Source organism: Chionomys nivalis, chromosome 9 (genome assembly GCF_950005125.1).
Source record: "Chionomys nivalis chromosome 9, mChiNiv1.1, whole genome shotgun sequence".
Lineage (NCBI taxonomy): Eukaryota > Metazoa > Chordata > Mammalia > Rodentia > Cricetidae > Chionomys > Chionomys nivalis.
The window spans coordinates 48,129,517-48,138,849 of record NC_080094.1 but is presented as its reverse complement, the minus strand read 5'-3'; the positions used below and the strand labels follow the sequence as shown (position 1 = coordinate 48,138,849).

The following is a 9,333-nucleotide window of genomic DNA, read 5'->3' as shown; positions in this document are numbered from 1 at the left end:
GGTGGCGCACGCCTTTAATCCCAGCACTTGGGAGGCAGAGGCAGGCAGATCTCTGTGAGTTTGAGACCAGCCTGGTCTACAAGAGCTAGTTCCAGGACAGGCTCCAAAACCACAGAGAAACCCTGTCTCGAAAAAAAAAAAAAAGAAAAGCCATTGAGTGTTCAGAGTTTCAGAGTTTAATGAGCAATTGTGGAAACTAAGAAGATAATGCTGAGACCAGAGTAGATGACGGAGGCCTGGCTTTTGAAGTTTTAGAGGCAGTTTGAGATTCCGTTAATGACTCTATTACGGCCATTTGATATTTCAAATTAAGAATCTCTGGTTCTGGTTGGACGGGGTTGAATAATTTGCTGTCATTAGGAGGCCAGAACCACTAAAATAAAATCTTACCTATGCTCAAACAGCTAGGGCTGAAGTATACACTATGATTAAGAGACCAGCAGTATCAGCAAAGTAGATTCTTCTAGGAAATGCTTCCTCAGAGTCAGTACACAGATCTGGTCCTACGGGAACCAAGGCTGTACCCTGTGCTGGTAGGTGAATTTGGAATGTGTAAGAGTCTCCTAGGGATGGCCGGGCGATGGTGGCGCACGCCTTTAATCCCAGCACTCGAGAGGCAGAGGCAGGCGGATCTCTGTGAGTTCGAGACCAGCCTGATCTACAGAGCTAGTTCCAGGACAGGCTCCAAAGCCACAGAGAAACCCTGTCTTGAAACCCCCCCCCCCCCAAAAAAAAAAAGAGTCTCCTAGGGAGTACTGTTTTTTGTTTGTTTGTTTTGTATTGTGTTGTTTTCTTTTTGAGACAGGGTTTCTCTGTAACTTTGGTGCCTGTCCTGGAACTAACTCAAACCAGGCTGTCCTCAAACTCACACAGATTCGGCTCCCTCTGCCTCCTGAGTGCACCACCACTGCCTGGCTGGTAGTACTGATTTTGAAGGCATGAAGGAGACACGGAGGTTACCTGAGGCCAGGAGAGGCCATTGGTGAAAGTGCAAACTTAGTTGTATTAGAAGCCTCAGTTCTGAAGGGGTCACAGACAGAAGTTGAGGCTTGACACTGTGTGGCAGTGTTTAGAATCCCTGAAGAGAACCCAGAAGAGGCTACTGGTATAGGTGCAGTCCTGTTGCAATAGAGACCCCAGCATTTTAGAGATGCTAGTACCATGGAAGGACCACCAAGGTCAGCAGCAAGTGTGGTCAGGAATAGGGCTGCCCTAAGCCTGTGAGGAAAGCTGTGTATACTGTGGCTAGTAGAGTGACTCAGGCCCTTTGGAGCCCATACGATTGTCATAGCAGTAGAAAAATGACTAATAGAAGTCATACAAGTGGGATTCAATTCTGGAGATATTATAATAATATATATTAGAAATCTTCTTTTTTTTTTTTTTTTTTTTTTTTTTTTTTTTTTTTTTTTTTTGAAACAGGTTTTCTCTGTGTAGCACTGGCTGTCCTGGAACTAACTCTATAGACCAGACTGGCCTTGAACTCAGAGATTTGCCTGCTGCTTCTGCCTTCTGAGTGTTGGGATTAAAGGAGTGCACCATTACTGTCCACCTACAATTTTTCTCTTTTTTAAAGATTTATTTATTTATTATGTATACAACATTCTGCCTCCATGTATGCCCACATGCCAGAAGAGGGCACCAGATCTCATTACAGATGGTTGTGAACCACCATGTGGTTACTGGGAATTGAACTTACAACCTCTGGAAGAGCAGCCAGTGCTTTTAACCACTGAGCCATCTCTCCAGCCCCGCTACAATTTTTCTTAAGGAAGGATTGGATCCAAGCAATACACATTATATACATGTATAAATATTAAATAAAATATTTAATTAAAATATCTTCTTGGCCGGGCGGTGGTGGTGCAAGCCTTTAATCCCAGCACTTGGGAGGCAGAGGCAGGCGGATCTCTGAGTTCGAGACCAGCCTTGTCTACAAGAGCTAGTTCCAGGACAGGCTCCAAAACCACAGAGAAACCCTGTCTCGAAAAACCAACAAATAAATAAATAAATAAATAAATAAATAAATAAATAAATATCTTCTTTAGATGTTTCCTTAAAGTGTCATTATAGGTGAAACTTAATACCCAACCAACTGTAAAAAACAGCATATCTCTTATCTGAAACGGTCAGGACAACAGGAACGTCTAGGTTTCAATTTTTATTTAAAATGTTTGCATATATAATTAAGTATCTTGGAGAGGAAATCCCAAGTCTAAATCTAAAGTTTGTATCGTATTCATATACAGATAACTTTTTTAGCTTTTTTATTTTAATTGTTTTTATAGAACTATATATTTTTCTCTGCTCCCCTCCCTGCTTCTCCCCTCCCCTTCTACCCTCTCCCATGACTCCCATACTCCCAATTTACTCAAGAGTTCTTGTCTTTTTCTACTTCCCATGTAGATTAGATCCATGTAAGTCTCTCTTAGAGTCCTCATTGTTGTCTAGGTTCCCTGGGATTGTGAATTGTAGGCTGGTTTTCTTTGCTTTATGTTTAAAAACCACTATGGGTGAGTACATATAATAGTTGTCTTTCTGGATTTGGGTTACCTCACTCAATATGATGTTTTCTCTCTCCATGCATTTGGGAATTAGCTCTTGTAGACCACGCTGGCCTTGAGTATCACTTTTCCATAGATCCCTCTCTTGACAATCCCATCAGAGAGACTGCTGTTCTTCCTGACCCTTTAGTATTTTTATTCTTTTTTTTAAATTTTTTTAATTAATTAATTTATTTATAAAAGATTTCTGCCTCCTCCCCACCACCACCTCCCATTTCCCCCCCTCCCCCAATCAAGTCCCCCTCCCTTGTCAGCCCTAAGAGCAATCAGGGTTCCCTGCCCTGTGGGAAGTCCAAGGACCACCCACCTCTATCCCGCTCTAGTAAGGTGAGCATCCAAACTGCCTAGGCTCCCACAAAGCCAGAACGTGCAGTAGGATCAAAAACCCATTGCCATTGTTCTTGAGTTCTTAGTAGTCCTCATTGTCCGCTATGTTCAGCGAGTCCGGTTTTATCTCATGCTTTTTCAGACCCAGGCCAGCTGGCCTTGGTGAGTTCCTGATAGAACATCCCCAATGTCTCAGTGTGTGGGTGCACCCCTCGCGGTCCTGAGTTCCTTGCTCGTGCTCTCTCTCCTTCTGCTCCTGATTTGGACCTTGAGATTTCAGTCCGGTGCTCCAATGTGGGTCTCTGTCTCCTTTCATCGCCTAATGAAGTTTAATATTCAGGAGGATGTCTATATGTTTTTCTTTGGGTTCACCTTCTTATTTAGCTTCTCTAGGATCATGAATTATAGGCTCAATGTCCTTTATTTATGGCTAGAAACCAAATATGAGTGAGTACATCCCATGTGTTCCTCTTTTTGGGTCTGGCTTACCTCACTCAGGATAGTGTTTTCTATTTCCGTTCATTTGCATGCAAAATTCAAGAAGTCATTGTTTTTTTACTGCTGAGTAGTACTCTAATATGTATATATTCCATACTTTCTTCATCCATTCTTCCATTGAAGGGCATCTAGGTTGTTTCCAGGTTCTGGCTATTACAAACAATGCTGCTATGAACATAGTTGAGCATATACTTTTGTTGTATGATAAGGCATCTCTTGGGTATATTCCCAAGAGTGGTATTGCTGGGTCCAGAGGTAGGTTGATCCCGAATTTCCTGAGAAACCGCCACACTGTTTTCCAAAGTGGTTGCACAAGTTTGCATTCCCACCAGCAATGGATGAGTGTGCCCCTTTCTCCACAACCTCTCCAGCAAAGGCTATCATTGGTGTTTTTTATTTTAGCCATTCTGACAGGTATAAGATGGTATCTTAAAGTTGTCTTGATTTGCATTTCCCTGATCGCTAAGGAAGTTGGGCATGACCTTAAGTGTCTTTTGGCCATTTGAACTTCTTCTGTTGAGAATTCTCTGTTCATCTCAGTACCCCATTTTATAATTGGGTTGATTAACCTTTTACGGTCTAGTTTCTTGAGTTCTTTATATATTTTGGAGATCAGACCTTTGTCAGTTGCGGGGTTGGTGAAGATCTTCTCCCAGTCAGTGGGTTGCCTTTTTGTCTTAGTGACAGTGTCCTTTGCTTTACAGAAGCTTCTCAGTCTTAGGAGGTCCCAATTATTCAATGATGCCCTTAATGTCTGTGCTGCTGGGGTTATACGTAGGAAGTGTTCTCCTGTGCCCATGTGTTGTAGAGTACTTCCCACTTTCTCTTCTATCAGGTTCAGTGTGTTCAGACTGATATTGAGGTCTTTAATCCATTTGGACTTGAGTTTTGTGCATGGTGATAGATATGGATCTATTTTCATTCTTCTACAGATTGACATCCAGTTTTGCCAGCACAATTTGTTGAAGATGCTCTCTTTTTTCCATTGTATACTTTTAGAGTATTTTTATTCTTATAATTTAAGAAAGTTAAAATACAGCCAGGCGGTGGTGGCGCATGCCTTTAATCCCAGCACTCGGGAGGCAGAGGCAGGCGGATCTCTGTGAGTTCGAGACCAGCCTGGTCTACAAGAGCTAGTTCCAGGACAGGCTCCAAAACCACAGAGAAACCCTGTCTCGAAAAACCAAACCAAACCAAACAAAACAAAAAAAGAAAGTTAAAATACATACATAGAATATATGTATGTATTATGTCTCTCCCACTAGAACCCAAATCAACTCTTTATTGACCATGGACTTTACTTCCTGAATTTAAAATGATGAGTGGCACAGAATGTGCATTCAGTAAACACATAGTTTTCAAAATACTGTTTTGCCTTGCTTTTTTGAGATAGGGTTTCATGTAGCCCAGACTGATTTCAAACTTGCTGTGTAGCAGAGGCTGCTCTTGAACTCCTGATCTTCCTGCCTCTATCCCCTCCCCCCAAGTGTTAGAATTATATCTGTGTCACTGTTTTTTATTTATTTATTTATTTATTTATTTATTTATTTTTTTGGTTTTTCGAGGCAGGGTTTCTCTGTGGTTTTGGAGCCTGTCCTGGAACTAGCTCTTGTAGACCAGGCTGGTCTCGAACTCACAGAGATCCGCCTGCCTCTGCCTCCCGAGTGCTGGGATTAAAGGCGTGCGCCACCACCGCCTGGCGTCACTGTTGTTTTTAACTAAGTCTCTATGGTTCTATGTTGTCGGGGTTTCTGTCCTGCCCAGTTCCTGCAATTGTTAAGTCCCAAAGAAATCACACAGAAGTCTACATTAGTTATAAACTGATTGGCCCATTAGCTCAGGCTTCTTATTAACTCTTATAATTATTAGCCCATTATTGTTGTCTATGTTAGCCACATGGCTCAGTACCTTTTTCAGCGAGGCAGTCACATCCTGCTTGCTCTGTGGCTGGGCCAGAACTGCAGACCAAGCTTTCCTCTTCCCAGAATTTTCCTGTTCTCATTGACCCACCTCTCCTTCCTGTCTGGTTGTCCTGCCTATACTTCCTGCCTAGCTACGGGCCAATCAGCGTTATTAAAATATAACTGACAGAATACAGACCATTGTCCCACACCAGCTCTATTTTATCAATAAAGGCTCAGGAGCCAGATGCTGGAGTGAAAAATCTGATAACTCAGGGAAGCAGAGAAAGTATTCAGCTGCTTCCTTCTCTGCTGTCATCCCAGAAAGAGACTTTTCCTGGTCACTTCAAACAAAACCTCTCCAACCAGATGTCCCTCTCTTCTACTCTCCCACCCCTCCATCCTCCTGATTTCTTACTCTATGATATTTTCCAGACAACTGGTTACTTGCTCTTGACCTATGGTTGATTTTATTTAATCCTGATCACAATATTCAAGCAGAAAACTCTTGGATTAAAGGTGTGTGCTAGGATTGAGCCACAACATAGCTAGAAGCAGGTTTTTTCAGTAAATAATGCAATCTTGGGGTTCACAGTGTGATCAAATGTCCCGCAACATGTCATCTTGATCAGCTACCAGTAAATGGATGTTTAATAAATGGTGAGTGAACCAGGTATTGAATTATGTGAGAACTGAAGCTATGATTCAATATGGGTCATGACTTTTGAATATTTATCAACTCTAGGCACCACAGGTACTCTTGCCTGCTTTGTTAGAATATATATCTGAAAAGGGCTATGTCTTACAGTACAATTGAATGAATGCAGTTTCATCCTGGCACCCCTGCTAAGCTCTCTCATTGCACAAGTTCTGGAATACTCAAAGCTCATCCCAAGATTTTTATAAATTATCTGTCAACATTTCCCCCTTTCTTCTCTTCCATATGGCTCAGATCGGGAATTATCTTGCCATTTCTTGGAGCTGATGCTTTGCACAAGTTCTAGCTTTTCCTCCATTTACACAAAAACTCATACAAATAATTTGTGCTTTAGCAAACCTGACTGAAATGTCCGTGATGTAAGGAGAATTGTTTGCTGGCAGTGGAAGGCGATAGAAGCAGAATTACATCCGTGCAACTCAAAGAACTGAAAGCGAGGGCTGGGGAGATGGTGCAACAGTTCAGAGCTCTTGCTGCTCTCCAGGGGAGTTCAGTTCTCAGCACCCATGTCGGGCTCAGGCAGCTCACAATTGCCTGCAACTCTAACTCTAGGCTAGGACACACACCCTCTTTTGGCCCCGAAGGCACCCATATGCATGCATACATACATAAAATATTAAAAAATAATGACTATAGGTAAATATTTTAAAAATAGTATTTGTTAAAATCTTTCTGGAACCTCATCTTCAGAGATTTTTTTTTTTAATGATGTTTCTGGGGTAGAGGAAGCACATGGAGATCAGAGGACTTTTAGGATACCAGGTGAGTGGGTGTGCATGTGTGTGTGCATGCATGCGCACAAATGTGAATGCATGCATGTGTGTGCATGTGTGAGTGCGTGCACGTGTGCACGTGCATGTGAGCGTGTGTATGCATGTGCGTGCGTGCATGCGTGTGTGTGTTTTCCAGGGATCAAACTCAGATTGTCAAATTTGCCTGGTAAGGCTTTCACCCATCTTGTTGGGCCCAGAGAGATTTTTCACTGACTCACAATGTCTCTCTTCCTCTTTCAATTCCCATTACTGCCTCCTTCAATTTGCAGAGCGCCCAAAGTTCTCTCCATGTTGTTAATACTCATTCTCAAATTCAGCCCTAGGTTTTTCTTTCCTTATTCAATTCCACAGATGCTCAGCAGAGAAAAAACATTTTCCTAAAATCCATCCTCAAAAAACAATTTCTTCCTTAAGTATGAAAAACTATTTCTTTATTTTTATTTCATGTGTATTTTGTGTTTTTGCCTGCATGTGTGTTTATAGGAGAGTGTTGAATCCCCTGGAACTGGAGTTACAGACAGTTGTGAGCTACCTGGGAATTGAACCCGGGTCCTCCAGAAGAGCTCTTAACCACTGAGTCATCTCCCCAGCCCTAAGGGGCGGGGGAGGGAAACAACTATTAAGGCTTTATATTCAATAGTTTGGGGAAAGCAGATAGTATGTAATATAGGGTTGATTTTTTTTCTTTTTAAAATATTCTTTGCGTGAATGCCCATGCCATTGGTGTGGGGGTGCATACATTCATGCCAGTGTGGATATGGGCATGCCATACTGTACTCATGGAAGTCAGGGGCTACAACCTCAGGGAGCCTTCTACCTTGTTTAAGACAGTCTCATGTCAGTCAGTGTGTGCTAGGCTAACTGGCCCATTAGCTTCTGGGGGTCACCTGTCTCTAACTCCTAACTTGCCAGAAGTGCAGAGATTACACATAGGTGCTATGGTGTCTGGCTTTAAATGAGTTCTGGGGATTTGAACTCAGTTCTTCAGGTTTGCATGGCCCACTGAGCCATCTCCCCAGACCTATTGATTTTTAAGTAGGAATACAAGAATATTGTTTTTTGCAGGTACCTAATTGTAATGGAAAGGAAACTTTACATTTATCATAAAGGCTGTATGTGAAGCACCGTTGGGGGACTGGACACTTACTACACTTTATGGTTAATGACTGTCTATCCAGTAAGCGTCTTCACTTTATACACTGCGTAGACATGTGCTTCCACGTGTGCCATGCATCAAACAGTAAGACTGTCCCTAGGGATTTAATGACCAGGGCCAACAACTCCACCTTAACCAACTGTTATATATACAGATTATCAGAATAACTCACCCTTTTTCCACAAGAGTGCATAAGTAGACTCTCCAAAATGTCCAGAGCCCTGCTTTTTAAGACTTTAGCTGTGCAGTGGTTGGCGCCCGCCTTTAATCCCAGCACTCGGGAGGCAGAGGCGGGCGCATCTCTGTGAGTTCGAGGGCAGCCTGGTCTACAAGAGCTAGTTCCAGGACAGGTTCCAAAGCTACGGAGAAATCCTGTCTAGAAAAAAAAAAAAAAGGCTGGGCCTTTAGGAGATGAAACTTGGATTTGGAGAATGCTCATTTCCAACTTTTAGAGGTTATCAATTCCTTTCCCGTCTTTTTTTTCCTAATTTCTGATCTGAGAAAAAAATACACAGCTGAGAGGCGCTAGAATATCCTTGCTTATTCCGCGGAAAGGTCCTACACACACAGTGACTCAGATTGAAGATGCTACCACACGGAAAGAAGAAGCTTGAGAACCCCGGAAGCACCAGACGCGCGCGCTTCCGTCCCGCACAGGCGCAAACCGCCCCACGGACGCATGCGCAGAGGGCTCGGCGCGCGCCCTTCCGGAGCAGGCCAACCGCTGCCCCTCCCAGCGGGACAGTGGGAGGAGTTACGGGGGCTCACTGGAAGCCCCGCCTCTGCCGTGACGTCTAGAGACGCGACGCGTCGCCACGCAAAGCAAATCGGGAAGAGGGGATGAGCTGCGCTGGCCTGCGTCCGAGAGCGGAGGCTCGTTCTCCCTCGGGTGGTGGGCGATGGGCGTCAGGCGAGGAGGCCGGCGTTAGCGGAGTGCGGGCGCTGCGGTGAGTGCGTCCTGGCTCCGGCCCCGGTTCTCAGGGGAGGCGTCCGCCAGCTGCTGGTCATCCGGGAGACGAGCCCTGTCCGCGGAGGGGTGGGACAACCCCAGACAACTGGCTGGTCCAGCAAGGGCCCGGACTCTGGTATCTGCGTTGCCCTCCTACGGTTGCCCGTCTCAGAGGGTGGCCTTGACCAGTTCTCCTTTCTCTTGGACACTCGACCCGACTTTGGTCTCCTTCCTTTTGCTTCCGTTTTCTGGTTTTTTGCCACCTACCATCCCAGGCCTTATTATAATCACTTGTCCAGCTTCCTCTAGTAACTGCCCTAATCACGCATGTTTTTAGTGAAGTACAAGAAGTGAATTAAACAAACTCCTCACACCTAAGACGTATTCAAATAGGGGGTTTTCTTTTCCTAAAATGTGCCTTCCATTGTAGACTTGTGGCCCCGACAG

General features: G+C 44.0%; 1 protein-coding gene across 1 annotated transcript in view; it reads left to right on the top strand.

Moving 5' to 3' along the window:
- The first annotated feature begins 8,746 nt into the window (after positions 1-8,746).
- Positions 8,747-9,333, top strand: part of Usp8 (ubiquitin specific peptidase 8) — a 53,045-nt gene continuing 52,458 nt past the window's right edge. Inside the window, exon 1 of the mRNA XM_057780410.1 lies at positions 8,747-8,884. The gene's annotated coding sequence lies outside the window, so the exon portion shown is untranslated. The remainder of the gene's footprint in view (positions 8,885-9,333) is intronic.